Genomic DNA, 16,776 nt, shown 5'->3' with positions numbered 1-16,776 from the left:
AGCACATCCCAATGAACAAAAACCTCTTTGAAGTGTGTACCCTAAAATAGACAGAAAGTGAGGTATGAGTATTTAAATGTCCAATTTTTGCCAATTTTTGCACATTTACAGGGGTCATACTTTTGCCCGCTTCTCCTACACGGTTAACCCGATTGACTTCAAACTTGGGATGTACCATCTCAACACCTGGGACAACATCATTGTGAAAAATGAAAAGTTTTTGATATACTATATGACGGCGGCGGCGCATCAAATTTAGAGTTTAAAAATTCTTACTTCACGAGGCATTGCCGGTTGTACGTTTAATCTAGAGCTACGAAAATTGTTACACATATGTAACAGACTATGACCTACAAAAAACTCTTTTTGAACCATTAGCTAAACCTAACAGGAAGTCCACCATTTTGATTTATTTTGGAACGTGTTGCCATTTTTTTGGCCATTTCATTGGGGCCTTATTTTAACGAACTCCTCCTACAGTGTTTATCCGATCATCTTCAAACTTGGTGTGATTCATCTTAAGATGTTGAAGATGAAAAGTTATTGAAAGCTTTGTATTTCGTCGCACGCTGTTGTCATGGCATGCACTGTTTGCAAAGGAAATAAAATATCCTTAAAGAAGCATTGCCAGTTGTACGAAGCAGCGAGAGCTACGAAAATTTGTAGACATATGTAACAGCCCAAGATGTACAAAAAAGTCTCTTGGTGCCCTGTGCTAAACCCAACAGGAAGTCCCCCAGGGGCCGGGCATCACATTTTGAGCTAAAAAAAACTCCTCTTTAACAAAGCATACCCGGCTGTACGTTTCACCTAGAGTTACCAAAATTTGTAGAGGTATATAACAGCCCTCGAGGTACAAAAAACTCTTTTTGAACCATATGCTAAACCTACCAGGACGTCCGCCATTTTGATTTACTTTGGAATGTGTTGCCATTTTTTTTGGCCATTTCATAGGGGTCATATTTTAACAAACTCCTCCTACAGAGTTTATCCGATCATCTTCAAACTTGGTGTGATTCATCTTAAGATGTTGAAAATGAAAAGTTATTGAAAGTTTTTTATTTCGTCACACGCTGTTATCGTGGCATGCACTTTTTGCAAAGGAAAAAAATCCTTCTTAATGAAGCATTCCCAGTTGTACGAAGCAGCTAGAGCGACGAAAAATTGTAGACATATGTAACAGCCCAGGATGTACAAAAATGTCTCTTGGTGCCATGTGCTAAACGCAACAGGAAGTCCCCCAGGGGCCGGGCATCACATTTTGAGCTAAAAAACTCCTCTTTAACGAAGCATTCCCGGTTGTACATTTCACCTAGCGCTATGATAATTTGCAGGCATACATAAGAGCCCACGATGTACAAAAAAAGTCTCTTGGAACCATGTGCTAAACCAAACAGGAAGTCCGCCATTTTGATTTATGATGGGATTTGTTGCCATTTTTTGTGGCCTTTTTCAGGGGTCATATTTTAACGAACCCCTCCTACAAAATTTATCCGACTGTCTTCAAACTTGGTATGTTTCATCTTAAGATGTTTAAGATGCAAAGTAATCGAAAGTTTTTTATTTTGTCACACGCTGTTGCCATAGCAATGCATTGGAATTGCACACCATATTTTGCGTTTTGATTAAACAGACAAAGCATTCCCGGTTGTACGTTTCACCTAAAGCTATGATAATTTGCAGGCATACATAAGAGCTCAGGATGTACAAAAGTCTCTTGGAGCCATATGCTAAACCAATCAGGAAGTCCACCATTTTGATTTACGTTGGGATTTGTAACCATTTTTTGTAGCCTTTTTTAGGGGTCATATTTTAACGAACTCCTCCTACAAAATTTATCCGACTGTCTTTAAACTTGGTGTGCTTCATCTTAAGATGTTTAAGATGCAAAGTTATCGAAAGTTATTTATTTTGTCGCACGCCGTTTTCATGGCGATGCATTGTTTGCCAAGTAAAATGCTGCTTTTTTTTATTGGTCTAAACATGTGCAAAAACTCATGAAACTTTACACACACATCAGGCTTGTCATCAGCATGAATATTTTAGAGATTTCTTATTAAATTTGCAATAAATGGTTCAATAGCGCCCTCTAGACATTTTTATGAAGCTTTTGCAAATGTTTTGTGTTTTATGATTCAGCTAGATTTGTAAAAATTGGGATACCTATCAGCCTAAGACTTACAAAAAGGTTTCTAAAGCCATATGCTGAATCAAAAAGGAAGTCTGCCATTTTGATTTACTTTGGTATTTGTAGCCATTTTTTGGGGCCTTTTATAGGGGTCATATTTTCAACAGAACTTATCAGATCGTCTTCATTCTTTGGCGTGTTTCATCTTAAGATATTTAAGATGAAAAGTTATTGAATTTTTTTATTTTGTCACACGCCTTTGCTGTAGTCATGCATTGTTTGTGAAGAAAAATGCTTTTTTGAGAGTCTAAATATGGGTGAAAACTCACAAAACTTTGCACACACACCAGACCTGTCTGGAACATGAATATTTTATTTAGAGATTTGTTGTGCAATTTGTAATAAATGGCTCAATAGCGCCCTCTAGACATTTTTATGAAGTCTTTCCGATTATATGATTCAGCTAGATGTGTGAATATTGGCAGGCATGCCGAATATATTCAAAAAGTATTCTATATAGCCATGTGCCAATCCATTTTGATTTTATTTTGTTAATTGTGCATCGTTTTTGGCCTTTCCATGAAACTTTAAAAACACAAAGCATGGCAAAAACGTTTACAATTTAGATGGTTTCCTATTTGACAGTACCCCAACATGCCAGTACCCCGACGTGCAAATACTCCAACGTGGCCCGGGTTGCGAGGGCCCTTTATAGCTGCTCGCAGCTCTAGTTCTTCTTCTTCTTCTTCTTCTTTTTCTTTGTTATTATTCTTTTCCGCAAACAACCACATTTTTGAGGCACTAAACATGAACGAAAACTCACCAAACTTTACACGCAGATCGGGCCTGGCGAAAAATTTGATATTTTAAAGTCGCCATACATGATAACAGAAAAATGGCTCTGTAGCGCCACCTACATAGGTTTAACGGATCCCTGTCCCACTACGATTGTCCTATGGCTACGAAAATTGTGTGGCACCTGTAGCACATCCAGATGAACAAAAACCTCTTTGACATGTGTACCCTAAAATAGACAGGAAGTGAGGTATGAGTATTTGAATGTCCAATTTTGGCCCATTTTTGCACATTTACAGGGGTCATACTTTTGCCCGCTTCTCCTACACGGTTAACCCGATTGACTTCAAACTTGGGCTGTACCATCTCAACACCTGGGACAACATCATGGTAAAAAATCTAAAGTTTTTGACATACTATATGACGGTGGCGGGGCATCAAATTTACAGTTTCAAAATTCTTACTTAACAAAGCATTGCCGGTGGTACGTTTAATTGAGAGCCACGAAAATTGGTACACATATGTAACAGACCATGATCTACAAAAAAGCCTGTTGGTGCCATATGCTAAACCTAACAGGAAGTCCGCCAGAGGCGAGGCATCAAATTTTGTGTTTCAAAATTCTTATTTAATGAAGCATTCCCGGCTGTACATTTCACCTAGAGTTACCAACATTTGAAGACATATGTAACAGCCCTCAAGGTACAAAAAACTCTTTTTGAACCATATGCTAAACCGAACAGGAAGTCCGCCATTTTGATTTACTTTGGAACGTGTTGCCATTTTTTGGGCCATTTCATAGGGGTCTTATTTTAACGAACTCCTCCTACAGAGTTTATCCGATCATCTCCAAACTTGGTGTGATTCATCTTAAAATGTTGAAGATGAAAAGTTATTGAAAGCTTTTTATTTCGTCGCACGCTGTTGCCGTGGCATGCACAGTTTGCAAAGGAAAAAATTCCCTCTTAATGAAGCATTCCCAGTTGTACGAAGCAGCTAGAGCTACGAAAATTTGGAGACAAATTTAACAGCCCACGATGTACAAAAAAAGTCTCTTGGTGCCATGTGCTAAACCCAACAGGAAGTCCAGTAGGGGCCGGTCATCGCATTTTGAGGTAAAAAAACTCCTCTTTAACGAAGCATTCCCGGTTGTACGTTTCACCTAGCGCTATGATAATTTAGAGGCATACATAAGAGCCCACGATGTACAAAAAAAGTCTCTTGGAACCATCTGCTAAACCAAACAGGAAGTCCGCCATTTTGATTTATGTTGGGATTTGTAGCCATTTTTTGTGGCCTTTTTTAGGGGTCATATTTTAACGAACTCCTCCTACAAAATTTATCCGACTGTCTTCAAACTTGGTGTGCTTCATCTTAAGATGTTTAAGATACAAAGTTATCGAAAGTTATTTATTTTGTCGCACGCCGTTTCATGGCGATGCATTGTTTGCCAAGTAAAATGCTGCTTTTTTTTTGGGTCTAAACATGTGCAAAAACTCATGAAACTTTACACACACATCAGGCTTGTCATAAGCATGAATATTTTAGAGATTTCTTATTAAATTTGCAATAAATGCTTCAATAGCGCCCTCTAGACATTTTTATGAAGTCTTTCCGATTATATGATTCAGCTAGATGTGTGAATATTGGCAGGCATGCCTAATATATTCAAAAAGTATTCTATATAGCCATGTGCCAATCCATTTTGATTTTATTTTGTTAATTGTGCATCATTTTTGGCCTTTCCATGAAACTTTACAAACACAAAGCATGGCAAAAACGTTTAAAATTTAGATGGTTTCCTATTTGACAGTACCCCAACATGCCAGTACCCCGACGTGCAAATACCCCAACGTGGCCCGGGTTGCGAGGGCCCTTTATAGCTGCTCGCAGCTCTAGTTAGGGCCCGAGCAGCGGCGGCGGCGGTGCCGCTGCGAGGCCCTATTGTTTTTGTAGGAATTCTTCTTATTATTCTTCTTTTTCTTCTCCGCAAACAATCGCATTTTTGAGACACTAAACGTGAACGAAAACTCACCAAACTTTACACGCACATCAGGCCTGGCGAAAAATTTGATATTTTAAAGTCGCCATACATGATAACAGAAAAATGGCTCCTTAGCGCCCCCTACATAGGTTAAACGGATCCCTGTCCCGCTACGATTGTCCGACGGCTATGAAAATTGTGTGGCACCTGTAGCACATCCCAATGAACAAAAACCTCTTTGAAGTGTGTACCATAAAATAGACAGAAAGTGAGGTATGAGTATTTAAATGTCCAATTTTTGCCAATTTTTGCACATTTACAGGGGTCATACTTTTGCCCGCTTCTCCTACACGGTTAACCCGATTGACTTCAAACTTGGGATGTACCATCTCAACACCTGGGACAACATCATTGTGAAAAATGAAAAGTTTTTGATATACTATATGACGGTGGCGGCGCATCAAATTTAGAGTTTAAAAATTCTTACTTCACGAAGCATTGCCGGTTGTACGTTTAATCTAGAGCTACGAAAATTGGTACACATATGTAACAAGCTATGACCTACAAAAAACTCTTTTTGAACCATATGCTAAACCTAACAGGAAGTCCACCATTTTGATTTATTTTGGAACGTGTTGCCATTTTTTTGGCCATTTCATTGGGGTCTTATTGTAACGAACTCCTCCTACAGTGTTTATCCGATCATCTTCAAACTTGGTGTGATTCATCTTAAGATGTTGAAGATGAAAAGTTATTGAAAGCTTTGTATTTCGTCGCACACTGTTGTCATGGCATGCACTGTTTTTAAAGGAAAAAAAATATCCTTAAAGAAGCATTCCCATTTGTACGAAGCAGCTTGAGCTACGAAAATTTGTAGACATATGTAACAGCCCAAGATGTACAAAAAAGTCTCTTGGTGCCCTGTGCTAAACCCAACAGGAAGTCCCCCAGGGGCCGGGCATCACATTTTGAGCTAAAAAACTCCTCTTTAACAAAGCATACCCGGCTGTACGTTTCACATAGAGTTACCAAAATTTGTAGAGGTATATAACAGCCCTCGAGGTACAAAAAACTCTTTTTGAACCATATGCTAAACCTAACAGGACGTCCGCCATTTTGATTTACTTTGGAATGTGTTGCCATTTTTTTTGGCCATTTCATAGGGGTCATATTTTAACAAACTCCTCCTACAGAGTTTATCCGATCATCTTCAAACTTGGTGTGATTCATCTTAAGATGTTGAAAATGAAAAGTGATTGAAAGTTTTTTATTTCGTCACACGCTGTTGTCGTGGCATGCACTTTTTGCAAAGGAAAAAAAATCTTATTAATGAAGCATTCCCAGTTGTACGAAGCAGCTAGAGCGACGAAAAATTGTAGACATATGTAACAGTCCAGGATGTACAAAAAAGTCTCTTGGTGCCATGTGCTTAACCTAACAGGAAGTCCCCCAGGGGCCGGGCATCACATTTTGAGCTAAAAAACTCTTTAACGAAGCATTCCCGGTTGTACGTTTCACCTAGCGCTATGATAATTTGCAGGCATACATAAGAGCCCACGATGTACAAAAAAAGTCTCTTGGAACCATGTGCTAAACCAAACAGGAAGTCTGCCATTTTGATTTATGATGGGATTTGTTGCCATTTTTTGTGGCCTTTTTCATGGGTCATATTTTAACGAACCCCTCCTACAAAATTTATCCGACTGTCTTCAAACTTGGTGTGTTTCATCTTAAGATGTTTAAGATGCAAAGTAATCGAAAGTTTTTTATTTTGTAACACGCTGTTGCCATAGCAATTTTTCATTGTTTTTCATTGTTTGTCAAGTGCTGCTTTTTTTTTTTTTTATACACATGAAAACTCATGAAACTTTGCAAACACATCAGACTTGTCATGAACATGAATTTTTCAGAGATTTATTGTGCAATTTGCAATAAATAGCGCCCTCTAGACATTTTTATGAAGCATTTCCGATTGTATGATTATGCTAGACCTACAAAAAAGTATTATGTAGCCATTTGCCAAACCAAAGAGGAAGTCCGCTATTTTGATTTTATTTTGGGAATTATACATCATTTTTGGCCTTTTTCATTAAACTTTGCACAGACAAGGCATGGAAAAAACTAACATTTTAAATGGTCCTTGTTCCATGTAACAGTACCCCAACGTGCCAGTACCCTGACGTGCAAGTAACCCAACGTTGTGCTCAATAGCGCCCTCTATGCATTTTTATGGAGCATTTCCAATTGTATGATTCAAGCGATACACAACTAAAGATGACTTGACCAAGATTTATGAAAACTGGGAGGCATACCTATTAGCTTAAGACCTACAAAAGGTATTCTGTAGCCGTATGCTAAACCTAAAAGGAAGTCCACCATTTTGAATTTATTTGGGGAATTGCACACCATATTTTGTGTTTTGATTCAACTTTGCACACACAAGGCTTGTTAAAAACATTTTAGATGGTCCTTGTCCTATTTGACAGTACCCCAACGTGCCAGTACCCCGACGTGCAAGTACCCCAACGTGGCCCGGGTTGCGAGGGCCCTTTATAGCTTCTCGCAGCTCTAGTTAGGGCCCGAGCAGCGACCGCTGCGAGGTCCCTATTGTTCCTGAAGGAATTCTTATTAGGGCCCGAGCAGCGACCGCTGCGAGGTCCCTATTGTTCCTGAAGGAATTCTTCTTCTTCTTCTTCTTCTTCTTCTTTTTCTTTGTTATTATTCTTTTCCGCAAACAACCACATTTTTGAGGCACTAAACATGAACGAAAACTCACCAAACTTTACACGCAGATCGGGTCTGGCGAAAAATTTGATATTTTAAAGTCGCCATACATGATAACAGAAAAATGGCTCTGTAGCGCCACCTACATAGGTTAAACGGATCCCTGTCCCGCTACGATTGTCCTATGGCTACGAAAATTGTGTGGCACCTGTAGCACATCCCAATGAACAAAAACCTCTTTGATATGTGTACCCTAAAATAGACAGGAAGTGAGGTATGAGTATTTGAATGTCCAATTTTGGCCCATTTTTGCACATTTACAGGGGTCATACTTTTGCCCGCTTCTCCTACACGGTTAACCCGATTGACTTCAAACTTGGGCTGTACCATCTCAACACCTGGGACAACATCATGGTAAAAAATCTAAAGTTTTTGACATACTATATGACGGTGGCGGGGCATCAAATTTACAGTTTCAAAATTCTTACTTAACGAAGCATTGCCGGTGGTACGTTTAATCTAGAGCTACGAAAATTGGTACACATATGTAACAGACTTTGATCTACAAAAAAGCCTGTTGGTGCCATATGCTAAACCTAACAGGAAGTCCGCCAGAGGCGAGGCATCAAATTTTGTGTTTCAAAATTCTTACTTAATGAAGCATTCCCGGCTGTACATTTCACCTAGAGTTACCAAAATTTTAAGACATATGTAACAGCCCTCAAGGTACAAAAAACTCTCTTTGAACCATATGCTAAACCGAACAGGAAGTCCGCCATTTTGATTTACTTTGGAACGTGTTGCCATTTTTTGGGCCATTTCATAGGGGTCTTATTTTAACGAACTCCTCCTACAGAGTTTATCCGATCATCTCCAAACTTTGTGTGATTCATCTTAAGATGTTGAAGATGAAAAGTTATTGAAAGCTTTTTATTTCGTCGCACGCTGTTGCCGTAGCATGCACAGTTTGCAAAGGAAAAAATTCCTTCTTAATGAAGCATTCCCAGTTGTACGAAGCAGCTAGAGCTACGAAAATTTGGAGACACATGTAACAGCCCACGATGTACAAAAAAGTCTCTTGGTGCCATGTGCTAAACCCAACAGGAAGTCCCGTAGGGGCCGGGCATCACATTTTGAGCTAAAAAAAATCTTTAACGAAGCATTCCCGGTTGTACGTTTCACCTAGCGCTATGATAATTTAGAGGCATACATAAGAGCCCACGATGTACAAAAAAGTCTCTTGGAACCATCTGCTAAACCAAACAGGAAGTCCGCCATTTTGATTTACGTTGGGATTTGTAGCCATTTTTTGTGGCCTTTTTTCGGGGTCATATTTTAACGGACTCCTCCTACAAAATTTATCCGACTGTCTTTAAACTTGGTGTGCTTCATCTTAAGATGTTTAAGATGCAAAGTTATCGAAAGTTATTTATTTTGTCGCACGCCATTGTCATGGTGATGCATTGTTTGCCAAGTAAAATAATGCTTTTTTTTTTTGAACATTTTTTGATTTTTTACCATGATGTTGTCCCAGGTGTTGAGATGGTACAGCCCAAGTTTGAAGTCAATCGGGTTAACCGTGTAGAAGAAGTGGGCAAAAGAATGACCTCTGTAAATGTACAAAAATGGGCTAAAATTGGACATTTAAATCCTCATACCTCAATTCTTGTCTATTTTAGGGTACACATGTCAAAGAGGTTTTTGTTCATCTGGATGTGCTACAGGTGCCACACAATTTTCGTAGCCATAGGACAATCGTAGCGGGACAGGGATCCGTTAAACCTATGTAGGTGGCGCTATGGAGCCATTTTTCTGTTATCACGTATGGCGACTTTAAAATATCAAATTTTTCGCCAGGCCTGACGTGTGTGTAGAGTTTGGTGAGTTTTCGTTCACGTTTAGTGTTTCAAAAATGTGATTGTTTGCGGAAAAGAATAATAACTAGAGCTGCGAGCACCTATGAAGCGCCCTCGCAATCAAGTTTGAAGATGATCGGATAAACTCTGTAGGAGTTCGTTAAAATAAGACCCCTATGAAATGGCCAAAAAAAATGGCAACACATTCCAAAGTAAATCAAAATGGTGGACTTCCTGTTAGGTTTAGCATATGGTTCAAAAAGAGTTTTTTGTACCTCGAGGGCTGTTACATACCTCTTCAAATTTTGGTACGGCTAGGTGAAATGTACAGCCGGGCATGCTTTGTTAAAGAGGAGTTTTTTAGCTCAAAATGTGATGCCCGGCCCCTGGGGACTTCCTGTTGGGTTTAGCACAGGTCACCAAGAGACATTTTTGTACATCTTGGGCTGTTACATATGTCTACAAATTTTCGTAGCTCGAGCTGCTTCGTCCAACTGGGAATGCTTCATTAAGAAGGATTTTTTTCCTTTGCAAACAGTGCATGCCACGACAACAGCGTGCGACGAAATAAAAAGCTTTCAATAACTTTTCATCTTCAACATCTTTAGATGAATCACACCAAGTTTGAAGATGATCGGATAAACACTGTACGAGGAGTTCGTTAAAATAAGACTCCTATGAAATGGCCCAAAAAAATGGCAACACATTCCAAAGTAAATTAAAATGGTGGACTTCCTGTTAGGTTTAGCACATGGTTCAAAATGTTTTGTGTAGGTCATAGTCTGTTACATATGTGTACCAATTTTCGTAGCTCTAGATTAAACGTACAACCGGCAATGCTTCGTTCAGTAAGAATTTTGAAACTCTAAATTTGATGCCCCGCTGCCGTCATACAGTATGTCAAAAACTTTTGATTTTTTACCATGATGTCGTCCCAGGTGTTGAGATGGTACAGCCCAAGTTTGAAGTCAATCGGGTTAACCGTGTAGGAGAAGCGGGCAAAAGTATGACCCCTGTAAATGTGCAAAAATGGGCCAAAATTGGACATTTAAATACTCATATCTCACTTCCTGTCCCGAATTGTCCCTAGGTGTGCGTGTGAGTGTGGATGGTTGTTCGTCTCTGTGTGCCCTGCGATTGGTTGGCAACCAGTCCAGGGTGTCCCCCGCCTACTGCCCAGAGCCCGCTGAGATAGGCGCCAGCAGCCCCCGCGACCCTTGTGAGGAATAAGCGGTCAAGAAAATGGATGGATGGATGGATGGTTCAATAGCGCCCTCTAGACATTTTTATGAAGCTTTTGCAAATGTTTTGTATTTTATGATTCAGCTAGATTTGTAAAAATTGGGATACCTATCAGCCTAAGACTTACAAAAAGGTTTCTAAAGCCATATGCTGAATCAAACAGGAAGTCTGCCATTTGGATTTACTTTGGTATTTGTAGCCATTTTTTGGGGCCTTTTATAGGGGTCATATTTTCAACAGAACTTATCAGATCGTCTTCATTCTTTGGCGTGTTTCATCTTAAGATATTTAAGATGAAAAGTTATTGAATTTTTTTATTTTGTCACACGCCTTTGCTCTAGCCATGCATTGTTTGTGAAGAAAAATGCTTCTTTGAGAGTCTAAATATGGGCGAAAACACACAAAACTTTGCACACACACCAGACCTGTCTGGAACATGAATATTTTATTTAGATATTTGTTGTGCAATTGTAATAAATGGCTCAATAGCGCCCTTTAGACATTTTTATGAAGTCTTTCCGTTTATATGATTCAGCTAGATGTGTGAATATTGGCAGGCATGCCGAATATATTCAAAAAGTATTCTATATAGCCATGTGCCAATCCATTTTGATTTTTTTTTTTTTTTTTTTTTTTTTTTTTTTTTTTTGTTAATTGTGCATCATTTTTGGCCTTTCCATGAACCTTTACAAACACAAAGCATGGCAAAAACGTTTACAATTTAGATGGTTTCCTATTTGACAGTACCCCAACATGCCAGTACCCCGACGTGCAAATACCCCAACGTGGCCCGGGTTGCGAGGGCCCTTTATAGCTGCTCGCAGCTCTAGTTATTATTCTTCTTCTTCTTCTTTTTCTTTGTTATTATTCTTTTCCGCAAACAACCACATTTTTGAGGCACTAAACATGAACGAAAACTCACCAAACTTTACACGCAGATCGGGTCTGGCGAAAAATTTGATATTTTAAAGTCGCCATACATGATAACAGAAAAATGGCTCTGTAGCGCCACCTACATAGGTTTAACGGATCCCTGTCCCGCTACGATTGTCCTATGGCTACGAAAATTGTGTGGCACCTGTAGCACATCCAGATGAACAAAAACCTCTTTGATATGTGTACCCTAAAATAGACAGGAAGTGAGGTATGAGTATTTGAATGTCCAATTTTGGCCCATTTTTGCACATTTACAGGGGTCATACTTTTGCCCGCTTCTCCTACACGGTTAACCCGATTGACTTCAAACTTGGGCTGTACCATCTCAACACCTGGGACAACATCATGGTAAAAAATCTAAAGTTTTTGACATACTATATGACGGTGGCGGGGCATCAAATTTACAGTTTCAAAATTCTTACTTAACGAAGCATTGCCGGTGGTACGTTTAATCTAGAGCTACGAAAATTGGTACACATATGTAACAGACTATGATCTACAAAAAAGCCTGTTGGTGCCATATGCTAAACCTAACAGGAAGTCCGCCAGAGGCGAGGCATCAAATTTTGTGTTTCAAAATTCTAACTTAATGAAGCATTCCCGGCTGTACATTTCACCTAGAGTTACCAATATTTGAAGACATATGTAACAGCCCTCAAGGTACAAAAAACTCTTTTTGAACCATATGCTAAACCGAACAGGAAGTCCGCCATTTTGATTTACTTTGGAACGTGTTGCCATTTTTTGGGCCATTTCATAGGGGTCTTATTTTAACGAACTCCTCCTACAGAGTTTATCCGATCATCTCCAAACTTGGTGTGATTCATCTTAAGATGTTGAAGATGAAAAGTTATTGAAAGCTTTTTATTTTGTCGCACGCTGTTGCCGTGGCATGCACAGATTGCAAAGGAAAAAATTACTTCTTAATGAAGCATTCCCAGTTGTACGAAGCAGCTAGAGCTACGAAAATTTGGAGACAAATGTAACAGCCCACGATGTACAAAAAAAGTCTCTTGGTGCCATGTGCTAAACCCAACAGGAAGATGCAAATTTATCAAAAGTTTTTTATTTTGTCGCACGCTGCTGCTATAGCGATGCATTGGTTGCCAAGTAAAGTGCTGCTTTGTTTTTTTTTATCTATACATGTGTGAAAACTCGTGAAACTTTGCACACACATCAGACTTGTCATTAACATGAATTTTTAGAGATTTCTTGTGCAATTTGCAATAAATCGCACCCTCTATACATTTTTTATGGAGCATTTCCGATTGGATGATTCAAGCGCGAAATAACTAAAGATGACTTGACTTGACTTGACCTAGATTTGTGAAAACTCAGAGGCATACCTATTATATTATTATTATTTTTTTGTACCTTACAAGATTATCTCTTGTGCCACATTAAACCCCTTTGCAGGCCTGAGCCAAACCACGGTCCATACATTTGATACCACTGCTTTATTTCAATGGTCAAGTACTTCATAACCACACCTACTTATGCTTGTCCTTGCATATATAGTAGACAACAAAGAGCTCTTTCAACAAAAGACATTTCCATCTACAAAGTCATACAAGGTAAGCACTCTATAAATTCTGCAATCACTACACTTCTATTCCTAAATTATCACTTCAAATACCAACAATGGTTAATACAGCTACAAATGTCTTGTATGTTTATGAAGTATGATACTGTATTTATTTCTACTCCTTTGCTTTTCTACAGAACATGAACAAATCACCAAGCAAATTCTCTTTTGATAAAGACCCTCTAATCATCTCCATACGCAAAGATTGCCAACTTTTTTCCGTAAGTATACAATACATAAACTAAACAGGACAACTTTCTCAATCATATACAGTATGCCATACATATATGTATTAAGTTCTCATTTATTAACAGGTTTGTTAAAGGCACCTTTAGTGTGTTTTTCTGTTTGTAATGTTTCTCCACGAGCACGTCTAGCCATTGATATCATGTAGAACACATATGCTAACCTTTTAGAGACAATTGAAGCTTACTTGCACAGTAGCCACTATCTTAACCACTTAATTCACATGTCTACTTGACAACTTATTACATGTAGTGAAATGGTACTTTGTGCGTCTTATGCTTTTTTCTGAACACTGCTTTTCAACTCTTTCCTTAAAACCAATACATGCGGTACTGTTATACTGTATAAATATATATGTCCGTGTGTATATATTTGTATATTCTTTCAAATAAACTCGTTTTGACACACACAGCCATTGAGTAACATGCAACACGACCACAACGTTTTGCACCAACACGTTAGATCTGCTATTTAGAATCATGGAATCTAACATGACTGATTTTCATTGAATGCTTTGTCATTACAGTATGCATGCATTGATCATGCTTTCAGTCGCAACGACTTATACCAGCGCAGCCTTGATCTTCATTCCCAAATGAACCAACTAGTCCATGTGACTCGAGTCAATCGAGCACTTGAAAAACAGATAGACTTCAAAACCAAGCTTGTGAAAGAACTCCAGACTGCATTGGATATAAAGGATGCATGTGATGCATTTGTCCGTGATGGTAAGCTATATGACATGGAAGACACACAAACACTAACACAGCAAGCATCCCCATCCTACACATTGTGTATAATGAATGACATGTTTGACAATGGACATTTTTACATTTTTTTGTTAATGCACGTTCCTTTTTTTCTGTTAGGAATATCTTGAAGGTAACATTGGACTGTTAACTAAAACACTGACTGATTATTGAGCCGCAATTTCTCAATGTATATAATGTGAATACATACTACACTTGATTACTTTCAAATGTGACTGATATCATGTAGCTATGCTGTGATCTTGCCCTCTTTCATCCACTGATAGACACTTCAAAGTTCTTTTTTTTCTGTATCTTCTCAAAATAACTGACATATTCATGGAAAAGATTGTATTTAAATTCTATCATTATTAATTACTATTATTATGTTTATGTCTTTGCCCCTGATTATGATGTTTCTATACCATAGATTTAAAAAAAAAATATTTTTGGACATACTGTGACTTGACCTTTACAATACTAATTTTTACTAAGAAAAAATCAATCACACACCATAATATTTTATACTTATCCTGCATGTATCTGGACACACCATGACAAATTTTACACTTACATAACCATTTATGTACCTGTCGTATCCTTACTTTTATTCATCATTTCATCACACAATCCTAAAACATTGCTTTTTGACCCAGAGGATTCAACTATACCATTTTTGCGTGTCTTATTACTTACTAGCTATATTATTTATTAACGGGCAAAAACTATGAATATAAGATCACCGTCAAATATTACGTCTGTAATATCCATATACAGTGCATTACATAATATGCATTTGTATTAAGACACTACCATGCTAAAAATATGCACACGACTGTTCTGTAAACTACACCTAAGACAACCAAACTTCACAGATCTAACATGATTCTTCATTCTTTTTTGTTCTACAGATGTATCAAATGCTGCCACACAGACAGAAGAAGCCACTGAGGACATGCACGAAGACGATGATCACAATATAACAGGACAGGTTAACCCCCCTGAAGTTTTAGCCCGCAGGTCAAAGCGTCCTAGGACTAATTCATCCATGGAGGTTACATTATCCTAAGACAGACTATGTGCTAACCCAAACTCTTTGACCCCAAGGGATTCATCTGTCCCAGAAAACTTTTACACTAAAGAGTTTATCTGTCCTAGGGCGCTGTTAACCCCAGGTTAAAGTGTTATTTAATCTGTCCTGTTACAACAGCTATACATAAACAGCTGCATTCCTCTCCTGTTCCATCTCTCGCACTTCTTTCATCTCTTTTTCTCCTCTACTTATACCTATGCTTGCTCATGTGCTTTTTTCCCCTTTAGATGATGTCATTGGTTAGCCTGCTTCAAAGCTACATTTTTTCTTGAATAACTGTCACACATTTACTGTGTGCTGGACCCTACAAAACTGTCACAATACTTCACTATGTCATGAATACATATGTGTTGCACAGCGACACCACATTAAGAGTCATCAAAAAGCTTTTTATTTGATCACACACCATCTCTGTGCCATGTAATGTTTTCAAATAAACAGATGCTGGTTTTGAATATCAAACGAGCGACTTTTCATGAAACTTTGCACACACATCAGAAAGTCCACACTTTTGAATTTATTTTGGGAATTGTGCATCATTTTTGGCCTTTTACTGCACCTTTTTACACACAAGGCACGGCAAATGCATTTCTATTTTCCATGGTCCTTGTCTATTTAACAGTACCCCAACGTGCAAGTCCCCCGACTTGCATATACCCCAACGTGGCCCGGGTTGCGAGGGCCCTTTATAGCTGCTCGCAGCTCTAGTTATTATTATTATTCTTATTATTATTCTTCTCCGCAAACGATCACATTTTTGAGACACTAAACGTGACCGAAAACTCACCAAACTTTACACGCACATCAGGCCTGGCGAAAAATTTGATATTTTAAAGTCGCCATAAATGATAACAGAAAAATGGCTCCTTAGCGCCCCCTACATAGGTTAAACGGATCCCTGTCCCGCTACGATTGTCCGACGGCTATGAAAATTGTGTGGCACCTGTAGCACATCCCAATGAACAAAAACCTCTTTGAAGTGTGTACCCTAAAATAGACAGAAAGTGAGGTATGAGTATTTAAATGTCCAATTTTTGCCAATTTTTGCACATTTACAGGGGTCATACTTTTGCCCGCTTCTCCTACACGGTTAACCCGATTGACTTCAAACTTGGGATGGACCATCTCAACACCTGGGACAACATCATTGTGAAAAATGAAAAGTTTTTGATATAATATATGACGGCGGCGGCGCATCAAATTTAGAGTTTAAAAATTCTTACTTCACGAGGCATTGCCGGTTGTACGTTTAATCTAGAGCTACGAAAATTGGTACACATATGTAACAGACTATGACCTACAAAAAACTCTTTTTGAACCATATGCTAAACCTAACAGGAAGTCCACCATTTTGATTTATTTTGGAACGTGTTGCCATTTTTTTGGCCATTTCATTGGGGCCTTATTTTAACGAACTCCTCCTACAGTGTTTATCCGA

General features: G+C 38.6%; 1 long non-coding RNA gene across 1 annotated transcript; it reads left to right on the top strand.

Moving 5' to 3' along the window:
* The first annotated feature begins 12,971 nt into the window (after positions 1-12,971).
* Positions 12,972-15,800, top strand: LOC144033560 (uncharacterized). The gene is made up of 3 exons (XR_013288006.1): positions 12,972-13,471; positions 14,023-14,224; positions 15,157-15,800. It is a non-coding gene; the product is annotated as an uncharacterized LOC144033560 (long non-coding RNA).
* The last annotated feature ends 976 nt before the right edge of the window (positions 15,801-16,776 follow it).

The sequence above is a fragment of the Festucalex cinctus genome, chromosome 13, assembly GCF_051991245.1.
Source record: "Festucalex cinctus isolate MCC-2025b chromosome 13, RoL_Fcin_1.0, whole genome shotgun sequence".
Classification (NCBI taxonomy): domain Eukaryota; kingdom Metazoa; phylum Chordata; class Actinopteri; order Syngnathiformes; family Syngnathidae; genus Festucalex; species Festucalex cinctus.
This window is presented reverse-complemented; position numbering and strand designations above follow the sequence as displayed.